Genomic DNA, 14,132 nt, shown 5'->3' with positions numbered 1-14,132 from the left:
GATATAATTTAGATCCCGTTTTTTATAAATGTTTCTTACGTATTTTCATAGTTTTCCCTAATGTGTATTAACAGCCCTAAATAATCATCAACTCTTTACCCATTCACGCTTAGTTTCTAAGCCTACTTCCACGTTCTTTATTTCCTTACTGTAAAATATCTACACCTATATGCATGAGTTTAGACAGAGGTGGAGGTAATTCTCATGTGGTGTGGAGAATGGATCTGAGCATATATACTCCTCGCTCTGCGTTAGCTCACATTTTGTTCTCTGGTCACACGATACACAGGTGTGTAAGCATGGGACTTCACCGAAGGGAGCCCCTCTCCAGCTTTCACCTTACACTGCAGTTTGGCTCTGGCTCATGGTGTCTGGTGTACTGGGTTGAAGAAAAGGAGATGAGGTGCGGCATTGCTTTGGACGAGCAAAACCAACAGAAGATCGAAGTTAATTAACCTCTCACAAGTGAATCCAAGCCTTCAGATTACATAGTTTATATATATGAGTCCAGAAATTCATAAATGATTGCTGTTTGTCTTTATTCATCTACTCTACGGCTCAGATTCAAAGCATAGCACTTAAAAATTTCCTTAAACTTAAGCATGTGCATTAATCCTACTCATTAAGTGCCTAAATGTTATACTTATCAGGGATGTTTCCTGGAGGAGGCTACAAATGTTTGGCTGACTTTTTGCTGATTACAGAAAGAGGATGCAGAAAAAAACCTTGTGCCTTTTCCCCCATATCTTGGGAACACAGAAACTGCCAGACTGGATCAAATTCAGGATCCGGGTGGACAGGCAGTCTTGGTAAAACATTGCTAACAAATTTGGTACATTTTCCAATGTTTCTCTTACCATTCCCTAGTAAGGAAAACCTACTAAAGAACAGCATCAAGGCTTCTGGCTGTATCATACACCCAAAAGAGCACGGCTTTAAAGCCATGCCTTTGTTCTTTTTGCAATGCTTAATACTGCTGATAAGAAACATTCAAAATCATAGTGCAGATCTCTCAACATTATTGTAGGCTTTAAATATCACCTTTGCCTGTTTTAAGCAAAAATATGGGTCCTTGTGCTGTCTCTCTGATTTCTCTCTGGAACTGGTGAGAATTACAGCCTTGGTTTTAAAAGAAAATCTGATAGTTTTCAGATGGTCTTATGATTTCAGAAGCTAGAGCTTAAGGATAACACCAAATGCAGTCAGTTTTGTGATAAAGTCAATCAAAAGCACAGCTATATTGGTACGGTAAAGTAGCACAAGAGGATACAACAGCCCCAAGAAGAAGATGCAGGCATTGTCCTTCGTTAGGCTCCTCATCACTGCACTACAGACAGTATCTCTGAAGAGCAGTTTTGGTCCCAGTGTCCCTTTGCAACACATTGCCTTAGATTATATCACATGGATATAGTTCAGTGTTTCAAGTACAAAACCCACATGGGATGCAGGCTGGGGAGCACCTGACTAACATTTGGCTAAAGTAACTTCTCCTAACACTTGCTGAAATTGAACCTTCTTACATTGCTGTTTTAACCTTTCCAAAGTCAACAGTCTGGACGTGAGTGGGCACAACCAGGAAAAGGAAGCTGCAATTCACATTCCCCCGAGCAGCCATACTCATTCTTCAACATTGCTACCTTTTTGCTACACCTCTATCACGAGCACAATACAAACAATGCTGATGCAAAGAGATCGTGCTGTGTCAGAGAATCATTTAGGTTGGAAATGACCTTTAAGATTATCTTACAGCTGTGACTCCCAAACAGTCATCCTCAACTCGCCACTGAGCCGGGAGCTCCTGCTCCCAAAGGTGATGCCACCACTCTTCCAACTGCTGGGGATGGTGCACACACACACATAAAAAAAAAAAAAAAAAAAAAAAAAAAAGGCCATTTTACACAATTGTGTAGATCAGGGCCATTTCCTGACATGTCAGGATGTGTTGTATCATTTTTATATTAAATGGTCTACATGTTTGATCCAAACAGAACCAATGCTTTTTGTGACATTCACCAAATGCCTAATTGCTAATTCTAAATATCAGAAATGGTGTTTAGTTAAAACTTCAAGTTCTTTTATTTTGGTTCAGTCCTTTGTAGGACTTCTCCAGTTCAGCCAACTGAAAATTTAACCTGAATTATTTAGCAGAGTATCTTGTCATTAGACAGTCTGAACAAAAGTTTTAGCAGCAGCTCCATTCCCAGAGCTGGAGAGTGCTAACTCTCCTATCCTCTTGCACATCTTCCTTACTACACATATCCCATTCTCAAGGTGAAGGGGTATTTCTGGCAGATTCTGCAGCTTCGTTGACCACATCTTCAAAACCATACCTACTAAACCCAGAATTAACAACTCAGTGATTGAATTTGCTCTGCTGTTCCATTTTTCTGTTATACACTGACATTTCAAGTTACTTTTCCAGCTTTCCTGGGTGCATGCTTCAGCTTCCTAATGAGAATTCACAGAAAAAAAGTAGTTTGAAAGTTCTGTTCTCTGTTCACAGTGAGACTGGGAAAGGGTTTGATTTTGAGAGAATATACTAATTCTTACCCACTAACATGGGGTAAACAGTAAGATGCACAACATGTACATGCACAGCAGGCCAGAGGTTCAACATTAGAAGGTAACATCTTTTTTTGATGAAATATACTCAATCCCTATGAAAACTACTTTTTTAAAACCCCTCGCTAGTCTTTTTTTTCCTCAGGACAATGGTATGATCAGCTTGGAGTCAGATTTACATGAAAAGAGGATGCAAGAGAAGAGACAATATTTTATGAATAATGAGCTGAGATTGGTAAGTCCATTTTTCTCCTGATTCCCTAACTTCAGCAACAACACTATAATAGAGACACTATTTTGATTTTTGCTCCTTGAATTTTTTCCCAATCTTTCATCAAAAGTTAATGATCAAAATACAGATTCCTAACACTCTGGATATTTCCTTTCTGTCATAATGTATGGACACACAGAGAGTGACCCAATGAGACCTCTGTGACTTCAATGCAGAGAGGATTTAATCCTCAAACAGTAATTGTGAAACAACTGTATCATGCCTGATTATATGCATCTTGCTACATTTATCACCAGGATATATTCAAACACTGAAAGTGGGAGAATATGAAGTGAATGCCCTAAACAATTATGCATTATTAAGGGACAACCCAGTGTTTGCTCAGTTAAAAACGAGATCCAAGGTATGACTTTATCATTGATTGTGTTCCAAGAGAAAATTGAATGGGTTTGGACTGCATTATTTTTGCACTACTTTTTCGTAACATTTGAGAAGTATGTTTTGATGAACAAAATAAACGTAAAGTAGTCCTGGGAACTCTTTAATTATATAAACTGAAATAAAAGGCAAAATCAAACAAAGACATGATAGATTAATCCTCTCTTGGCATCTATAAAGCAAAAAAAGTACTGCGAAGTAAGCCAATATGTTTCCTGAAGTAATTAGATTCTTTTACAGGGTTTATTTTAGCCCTTAATCATACTTGCTTTTCCTTGAATTTCTCAAAAGGTATGGTTGAATGAGAATACTTAACATAATAAATGGAAAGAAAAACAGAGCAGAGAGCATGAGTAAGAGATTTTAAAAGTAAAGCGGATATGGAGTAAACAGGCTAGAAGTTAAGACAAAAGAAGTTCAACTTCACTCTGTATTTCCATAGTATTTTCTGACTATGGCTTTAACTCCTATACTGGAATGCATAATTGCCTGTCTTAACAGGGTGTTGGACTAGATGACCTTTAAAGGTCCCTTCCAACCCAAACTATTCTATGATTAACACCTCTATTAGTCCAGTCTCACCTCTTGATTTTCTTAATTGGGACACTCTCCTGCATGCTTTACATTTCCAAAAATGGACTCTAAAAGCAACCTCTCTTCTAGTCTCTGTCTCTATCACTATCTGGAGAAGTACACTTATCACTTAAACTAGAAATCTTGTTTCATATTCTTTCTCATTCCACTCCTTTAACTGTGCCCTAATTTCTTTTTTCATCCTCCTTGACATTCAAAATAGCCATCCTTTAGCTCTACTGTAAATCCTTCTAACTAATCCTCTACTCTTTATTCTGATTATTACCATAACCTTCCTTCTTCAAAACCATTCTCTGGTTTTTAGCTTTATTTATATATGTTTTGTTAACATCAGCCTATATATGATGTGCACTCCCCACCAGTTTATATTAGCTTGTTTTTAGATGTTACGAGTTCCATTGGATAGAGCTTCTACCTTTTGTTTCTTTTGGAATAATGTATACGTTTTTAATTGGGAAAAGGGGGGTGATTTCCAGAAACATGAATAGTAATAAACTCTCAGGACATAACAGACTCCATCTAGTTCCTTTTTGTGGAGGTGTGATTAATGACCAAGACCTTCCTACTAGTAAGAGCAGATAATCTTGCCAATCAGTTTTGGTTTAACAGATGACACTATACAGTTGTATAGTTGTTTAGATGTATAATAACACCATTGTTGAGGAGCAAGCTCCTACGTAAACCCTGTATGAAAGCTTAGACATAGAAAGACTTTGATGTATTGTTTACATTAATTATTGTGTAGCCCTTAAAAGATTTTTTTAAAATTGTTATCAGTCATTAACCTGTCTGCCCTTTGTTTGTTTTCCAGTTAAAATCTCATTAACATTAGATTGCAGCTTAAAGACAACCCATTGATAGACAAAAGGCCACGTACAATTATCCCTGCAATCTGAAGAGTACAAACTTTTTTCTTTCAAACAAGTCCTGCCAGCTGGGAGACCCAAGATGCAGTTCAGCACAGCCTCATTACTGAAATATTACAAAATCATGCAATCTGTCTCCCAGTTTCAAATCTGAGATGTACATCCATGCTATAAGCCTGAGAACAAATCTTTTCAGTACTGTTTTTGTCTCCCAGTTCAACTCTTACAACACTTAAAACAAGACAATTCAGGAACGGCATCAAACATGGACTCCTCAGGAAAATTAATAATTGATAAATCTTATCAGTCTGCTCCAACTACCATTTTTTTCCTCCACTTATGTTCTCACACAATTGGCTGCACATAAATTCTTCCTGATTCTCATTAATTCCCTGAAGTAAGTGCTTTGTGTGAATACACGTTTTTCCTCCCAATTTCAGAAAGTCGTATTTGAATTAGATTTCTCCAGAGGTTACTGAAAGTATCAAGGAAACTAATATGTGTATTAAATACAGGTAAATTTAAATACAAAGTAGTTCATATTCTAGTACAGTATTGTTACATAATGGAATATGTTTAGCCACTAAACTTGTTGCAAAACAAAAGTCAAAGATATAACTTTTATTGCACAAGAAGTCAGATATATCACAACCCTGGTATCCTCTGTAAGATGATATTTTATTCATATTATGCATGTATGGAATTCTTTTCCAGCTAGTACAAAACTGTGATTACTTAACTCTATTTAAACAGGATGCTCAAACAGTTTGTTTAAAACTACCTAAAACTACAGCAACTGTCCCACCCCTCAGAACTTGAATAAACATTTCCTGCTTCTGATGGAAATCGCACAGGCACACTGTACACAAAACTATACGCAAACCTTCAACACCCTGAGCCGAAGACCAACCAGGATGGCAGATTCATCTTCCGCAATCCCAGCATTAGGAGGGACAAATATAAAACCAAGAGAAAAACCAGGTACAACACTGAAGAAAACAACAAAAAGCTCTCTCCTGTTCATTTGATTCCTTTTTGAAGTTTACAGTAACAATCTTCAACAGGACACTATGACACGTTATCTGTCTCTGATTTCAGTGTTTATACTTAGGGCTAATTGTGTTGTTTTTCCTGTTTTGTACCAGTGCTTTCGTGGAGTTCCAAATAAGAAGGGAACAATTTCTATGAATCCCACATTTCTTGGAATAAATGCCCTGTACATAGGAAGGCTTTGCTATCTTAAACTTCCCACAGGATATTTGCATCTTCCACTTTAAAAAGTGCACGCATTCAGATTTTGTATGAAAGGATTATTTTTTTGTCAACCAGACACTTCAAATTTCCCTCAGGTTGGTGAATACGATTACAGCTAGGGACTTATTGCTCAGTTTGACTCAGCTTTGCCCAGTATTCAATGTCAAATCCAGTTTTTTGTCATTGAAAGAAAGAATGACCTCAAGACACAGACCGTAGAGAGTCAGAGAACCACATCAAATTGGATAAAGAAGTCTTGCATGGACATCTAGCTTACCCCACAGCTGACAGGCAGGATCAGCTGTACCTAAAGCAAGGACAACTAACCTTTTTGATACTGCAAGGCAGCCTCTAGGCGCTGTGAGCCAGCGATCTAATGGCGAACCTGAACAGCCCTGCTGAGTGGACTCCATTTGGCCCACAAAGACCTAGAAGCAGAAGTCTCTGCTACTCTGGACTGCTGAAGGGCAAGTGGGTTTGTCTGCACTCCATTGCAGCAGGGTCCCCTGCTGTGCCAGAAATGCTCTGATCCCTTCTCAGTCCCCTCGTCAGCAGCAGAAGCCAGTAGTGAATAGTATTCCTTGAACACATTCTGCCTTGCAGGCCAGAAAATTGCATCAGTTCCTGAAATGAATCTGATCAGCTCTTAAAAAACATCACTGATAAGCATTCCTTGACCTCCACTGGCAGCCTAATTCAGTACTTACAGAAAATACCACTGGGAACTCTTTTCACTGCTGCAAATCATTTGCATTTAGTCTTGTGCTCACCTTACTCAAAATACCAATTCCTAGCTGTGCTGCAAGTTATATACTGCCTTCAGAGAAACACCTCCATGCTTTCTACCTTTGTTTCTCATGCAAAGAACAGGTTATTGATTTTTCTTGATTTTACAAAACCAATCACAAAATATTTCTATTCTGGTCATAGAGACCACAGACATTATGTCAGCTGAGAGCCTGTGGCATAAACCCCACTTTTAAAGTCTTGAAAATGATTTCAAGAATAGCTGGCCCTCCTTGACACACTGGAATAATTCTCAAAAAACCCTCTCTACTTATCACATGATACCATCTGAAGAGCCAGAAAAAGCTAGAAATTGAATACGTTTCCAAACACTGCTTTCAGAATCAGTACAGAGATTCTCAAAACCTTTACACTGTATTACTATGAAGACTTGCATTGTAGCATTTACTCATCTTTAATGTGAGTCGCTGGAAAAGGATTTTTAAAGCAAGATGTTTGTCTGCGATCTCTAATCTTCATAAAGCAGGCCTGGTATGTCACTTCTGTCACGGGAGATTTATGTTGCCTCCCTGTGGAATATCAATTGATACTGGAACAGAATGGAGTTTTTAACATGTTTTTCATGCCCCTAACGCATCCCACGGTACTGTTCAACAAGGAAAATATGGCTAGTGTACGTATATTGAGATAAACTGGCTGGTTGGGGGTGGGGGACTTACTGTGTGCCAGCAGTAGGTCACAGAACTATGGAAATTACAACTTACAATTCAAAGCAGGAAACATTAGCCAGGATCTCGTGGACATCACCTATTCTTTTCAAAAAATGTCAAGCGATGATTAGGTTCTACCTTGACTGGCATTCAAGAAGGAAGTCTTGTTTAATGATTTTTCCAAAGACAGATCCAACAATACTCTAAAACTGTCCAAAATAAGAGAAGCCAGCCTGTCCCGAATTCATAGAGAATGAAAAAAATGCACCATTTGGTTATCCCCTTGGTACTAAAACTTCTAGAAAAGTTTAGTTGATTGTTTCAATTATTCAAAGAATCTAGTCCCACATTACTGTGGCCAGCAAAATCCACAGACTTCAATGTAATTTGAAATGTACAGGTCTTCATCTGTAGCACAAATTTTAGAATATGATAAAGTATGGATATGAATAAAATCTATACCCTAGAATCTGCAACTAACAATCATATACATCAGAATAACAGATGAAGGTTACATCTCTAACACAGAGCTTTTTCCTGTGTAATTTATGAATACTTGATGTTTGAATACAGTCTTCCTACTGTTTTTTCAGATAATGAATTCTGTCAGATTACTATCTGGACCAAATTTACTACGCAATGGATTAGTTGGTGTATCAGGCTCATACTAGGGCAAGCAAAAAGAAAATATGGTTGAAAATTTCATTAATCCTGTTTTTAAAAAAGATAAAGTTTAGACTAATTCAATGTAGCACAGCGAGTGGAGAGTTAGCTTGCTCTCCATAGAGCTGTCATTTTGCTCGCTGAGAATATGACATAAAATTCTAGCTCTATTTGAGCTTCTTGAATAGACAAAAATTTCATATTAAGACCCCAAAATATTATTATGCAAGCACAAACTTTTTCTTTTTTTTTAGTTTCTTCCCACTTTAAAAAAGAATTAGTTTTGAGTTTTGTTCTTCTCAGTCACTAATGGATATTACGCCTTCTGCGTATGTGAATGTTTTCTGTGACATCTGTAATATAATATCTAATGTTCTGACACAGTATCTACAGGGCTTAGTGGTGAGACTCTCTTTAACTCATACGGGGTTTAGGACAGGATTAAATTTTTAATTCTGTAATATGTGGAATTTGTTAGCCGAGGGCATGCAATGAAGATGCAGAACAAATTATATGCATTGCCATTTCATCAGCTTGATCCCCTACCATCTAACCTTAGAAATTAACTGAAACAAAAAGACTTCCAACTTTGGGAAAATCTTTAACCCCAAATTATCCTGGAGAGTTATGTGTTCTGTTGTCACTGGATTTTTCTGGGAGTTGACACAAATCTTTCAGTCTCTGCCCCAAGCTGCAGTGTTGGTAGCCACGAGCTCCACGGTGAGCTCGGGAAGGACTGCTGCTCCCTGGGGCGGCAGCCCTGATCCCTGCCTGCTCCCTGAAAGCCCAAGCAAGCCCCGAGAGCAGGGACCCCAGAAGTGTGCCAGCTGGTGTAATATGCTCTTTGTGCCCTTCCTCTCATACAAGGGAGAAACACAACTGGAATCCTCTGCAGAAATGGCATGTTCTGTAGTTCTAGTCACTTCAAAAGGGGTATCAAGTAGGAAAAGCTTCTCAGGCCATTTCCCTAATACCTTCATTTGATGACAGATAAGCTGTGAAAAGCGCCTTTTATGAAATTCTTTGATCTCATCTTCTTTTGGTGTTGTTTGGAAAAAAGAACAGTTCTGGTGAGATAATTTTAAAGACCTCTCATTTAATGGCCTGATGCACATGGCAGAAAATTATATCAAGCCTGCAAAATGTCATTATGCACAAAATGTTACAATGTGCAGGCAGCTGTTAATATTCCTTTGTTCTGATTCTTATAGGAAAAATATAAACACTGTCTTGCAATTAGAACTAACTATATAGTTTCTGAAGGCACTTCAGAACTTCTAAGAACAACTTTTAACCTCTTTATATTCTACCAAGGAGCTTAGACAGAGATGGCACATGGCCCAGGTGTCTCCTTAGCCCCTAGGCTGGTTCTGGAACCTTTCTTGTCTTTACAGTTCCTGTTTTCTTATGCTGTCTGGGCATCTAGTTTATGTCTTTGAGCACACAGGGAAATGCATCAGATCCTACATAACTAATAGAGAACACTCTGGGGAATGCAGCCAGTTGGTCCAGCAGCAGTGGTATCAGAAGGAAAAGGAACCCAGTTAAGGAAGATAATGAAAATGATGGGACAAAATACTCATCCGGCAACCATTTTCTGAGAAATTATCCATTATTGCTAAAAAAAACCCAACCAGAAGTAATTAGCTGAGTGGGCAAGTCTTTATATCACAGTCATGATATATTGCAACAGTGCTTTTTGTTTCTAGGGATGCAATCAACTAACCAAAAGGCAGAAGTTGTCTTCTCAGACCTATGAAACTGTCAGTCATGATCAAGGAGGAAACGACGATGTCTTTACCAACGAGTTACTTGTTTAAAAGCTACTCGGATAAAGAAGTCTGTTGAGATCTGACTTCCAGTCACATATAACAGGACCAGGCATACTGAACCACAATGGGCACTACAGCAGAAATACGTAAGCATATTTTATATTTAAATTTCACTAACGGTTTACATTTTCAGAATTAGAATTTCACTTAGAAGAATCACCAAAAAGCTAAAATCTTTGTAAAAAAAGAAAGCACAGATGTATACAGCTTTCCTCTCTCCTCATGCAACAACAAATTTTTGCCATTGCACCAGCCTGTGAAAGGAGAGTTGTCTTGCATTACAGAATTCAGTGCTGGAAAAACCTGCCCCTTCCTCCAGCTCAAAATTGTACTTGTCCGTGAACAGAGTAGTAGAGACTGCAGAAGGAAAGAAAGCAATGCAGAAGGGTACAAAAAGTTATTCAAACATTTGGTATGTAGTATTTTAAGTTAACTTGGCTAATAGGAGTTTGACATGAACCTTAGTGCATTTATTAAGAAAGCAGTAAACCAGAATTCTCCAAAAGCTTTCAAACCTCTTCCCCTGTAATGGGGGAATGAGCTTTGGAAAACTGTGCTGCAGCAGGGCCAGCTTCTATACGTACTACCTAGACATTCCATTTATGATGCTTTATGTGTTACAGAAACATTTGCTACCAGATATTCTTTACTGCTTTTAAATTGTTATTTTTGCCTAAGCAAAAAAGGGTGAAAAGACTGGTACTTCCACCCTCCAGCTATTTTTTTTTCTAAAGACAAATTACCAAATGAAACTCAGGAAGCAAAGTATGAGCATAAAATAGAGGGCTTTTACCAATATCTCAGTACAAGCTGCTTATTCTTTGGGGCTGATAATATTCCAGTCTCTAGCTGGCTAACATCTCCCTTAAATTCATCAGTAAGTCATTCATAATTAACGTCCCCATCAGAGCGCTCCTTTACATGTTCTTCATACTTTTTTACGCTTATAACCAACTCAAATAATTTTGCACTAAGGAAAACAAAAAGATTATTTACTGACGCACCTAGCAGCACACAGTATGTCTGTATTCCGAAATTTTACACAAGTCAGAGCACAATAAAACATTCTCTGGCCTTGTTTTAGGACTTGCTTTTGTAACTTTTGTTCATTAGACCCGGCCACTGACTCCTATAGGACATTTCGTGAGATTAAGCGGTAAGAATTGGCTCACTTATACTTTTAGAAAGTTTGCGGTGGGGGAGGACAGGGAATCCTGTGCTTCATTCAAAAGAAGGAGATGAATGAAGTCTTTGGCAACATAGAGATATTCACTACCAGAGAAACAGCTCTTCTCTACTATGTGAAGTGTTTCAGTAATGTTCCCACGTACTTAAAAACAAAGGTCAGCCAGTAACAACAGTTGGTTCTAGCTTGACAACACAGCAAGAAACTCCTACTGCATTGTGATCATCCAGATGGAAAATTTATATGAGATAATGTCATATCAGTTCACAAACTATGCCCTGGATGCCAGAAATAACTTAAAGTCTACAGTTTACTTGAACATGATGTTCTGAATAGTAAAAAATAGTTGCATTTGTACTAACAAAACCTTGCTGAGGATTTCAAGTTCCTTAAAATGAGACATGAATATAAGAAACTGTGTCTCCACTCACATGAAAGAAAAACAGCACAGTATTATTTTGCAGTCTTTACCAAAGAGCTTTTCTTTTTGGGGACTTGGATGAGCCAGAACAAAATAATTATGACAGCAAAAATAGATGCGTTGCTGCTCTAAAGTAAGTTAACAAATGTTTCCATTCAAAAATATCTAATTGCAGCTTTTTCTTCAGGACCCCTCTTTTCTTACAGGTATTAATTCATAGTACCCTAACAGTGACAGGCACACTAACATGCTGATGCTCATTTCCTCAAATTCAAGCTCAGTCCTTCAGACTGTACATATACGAATGACTATGCTGAGCTCAAATGTATACTATTATTAGTTGTAATAAAATACCATAACAAGACCCAATGGCAGACAAACTTTCCACTGATACTGTACTGAGTAATACAGACTGAAAGCTCCTCCGCACAGGGAGTCAGTACATGCCAAGAAGGGGTACAGTTAGGATTTACAAGGAGAAACAGCAAGACAACTAGTCAAAGCAACACTAGGAAAAGTACTTGCAGGGCATCTGCTGCCTAACCCGAGTGAGTTGCAGCCTTTGCTGAGTGCTGGAGCCACTGCTGGAGCTTCAGGAAACACCTCACTTTGCTAAGCTCCAGGGACTGCACATGTTATGCCTCACTTTTTACGGATGCCCAGGCTATTTCCCATAGAGCAAGCTTCATTGCATCAACTGCAGCAATGAAGGAACAAATGCTCATCTACACTTTGGGAAGTGCAGCCTTCGTTCAGAGAAGATAACGCAAAATTTTCACTGCATCAGGCTATTTGGGAAGAGAGAAACTAGAAGACCTGTTGCTAACTTCATGCCTGCTGCAAGGCCAAACACAAAATTGTGTCCTCTATTCATCTCCTCTTATACTACCTTTCTTACTCCTAGCCTGCCCTATGTAACAGTTAATGTAACAGTTTCATTAGATAGTGATAATATATAGTAATTTCTCAAGATTTTCAGTGCTTTCCCTGAAACCTGTCTGTGGAACCATGACAACATCAAAATTCCCTTGTCACGGGGAGATGGAGGTCAGTCTGATGAGCAGCTTACGGGCAGAGCTTCTACCCTGGGTAAGTGTTCTGAGCAAATCCCTGTGCAGCCTCTGTTGCTAAGCAAAAACCAGATAACCTGCTCTGCTAGTGAGCAGCTGCCAGAGAAGGAAACTTAACCTTCATATGCTCTCTCCTGTGTCTCTTGTACACACCACTATTCCACCCACAAACTCAGTGTTTCATGCTTTGATTTGCTCTCAAGCAGCAAAACCCCCCCAACAAACCCACAACAAAAAGGGAGAATGAAATTGTAACTATAAATAAAGACTAAAAAAAGTTACCATTTAACACAATTAATACAAATTCAAAGAAACATGTCTACTTCAAAATAACTCATATATGCACAGATTCTATTCAGCAAATGGTAAGAGGCCACCATATATACAAAGCTATCACATGAACTGCCACAGGGACAAGAGGACCGTACGGGGCTTTCTGCTGAGCTCAGTACTGTCATCCTCTGTAGCCCTGAATTTAGCATTTAACCCCCTTTGCACTTACAAAATTGCTAGTGATAGAGTCAGGGCCCTGAGGGCACTTGCAGGCCCCAGTGTCCCTGCCCAGCCTCCCGTGGTGAGGGACAGCCCCTCAACACTGGCCGTGGGAGCCCTCTTTCAGTCCAGCCCAGGGCTGTAGGTGTGCACTTCTGGCCCTAGCTCCTGGATGGACCCTGGACCTGGTTCATCCCCTCACCATGCTGGGGGCTGTTGATGTACCCCCTTTACCAGCACCCAGCTCTGCTTGTCACATCTGGACCCCACGGGTCTGTGCCTGCGCTGGGTCACTCTCAGCACCTGGTGCTCAGGCTGGCCCTTACTCTCGCTGACAGGCAGTGCATATCGATTTTCAAAGGTATGAACAAATTTGAGCCAATGGCCATTACATTTATATCCCCAAAGGTAGGCAATTAATGTTTGGCACCATGTAATCCCCAGGAATTTCAGGTACAGGAAGATTTTCTGTCTGCAGCATAGGTTGTCCCCCTGCATGACTTAACCACCAGCCAAACTGCTTATAGGAAAGAAAGTGGAGGGAGAGATGCCTTGGCTTACTACGGAGATTGCAAGTGCCTTACAGGTTACAGGTGAGGACTTTGCTCTGTATTGAGCAAGGCTGAACTCACTCTAAGACCCAGTAAAATGTTAGTAGGTTTTAAAAAGCGCATCAGCAAGTTTCCCCTGATGCAAAAAGCAGGGACACACACATCAAGTGATGCCATTAGGGCATTACCAACAGACCCTGACCTCTGACTTGGGCAAAGCTTTTGTGAGGTCAGATTTGCACCTGCTGCTTGGAGCAGCATATGTATGGAGGCTTCAGGTTGCATATATTCACTGGGCACCTTCTGTGCGTACTGAAGCATGGGAAATTTAAAACATCACTCCTGTGAACACATGTTTGCATGTGGAAATACCTGCAAATTTTGAATATATACTTTTTTTTTTTTTTAATGAGATGTGTAAATTGAGTTAAGTTTGTCTGCTAGCTGCTCATTGAATTTCTATCTTCTTGTGGAGGGAAAGTGTTTTGATACACAGCAAACACAGACTTCAACT

General features: G+C 39.2%; 1 protein-coding gene across 1 annotated transcript in view; it reads right to left on the bottom strand.

Moving 5' to 3' along the window:
- The window catches only part of PRKCE (protein kinase C epsilon), a 301,550-nt gene that overhangs the window by 51,821 nt on the left and 235,597 nt on the right, over window positions 1–14,132 (bottom strand). The window lies entirely within an intron of this gene.

This window comes from Pelecanus crispus, chromosome 3 (genome assembly GCF_030463565.1).
Source record: "Pelecanus crispus isolate bPelCri1 chromosome 3, bPelCri1.pri, whole genome shotgun sequence".
Lineage (NCBI taxonomy): Eukaryota > Metazoa > Chordata > Aves > Pelecaniformes > Pelecanidae > Pelecanus > Pelecanus crispus.
The sequence above is the reverse complement of the archived record's forward strand: the minus strand, read 5'-3'. Positions and strand labels throughout refer to the sequence as shown.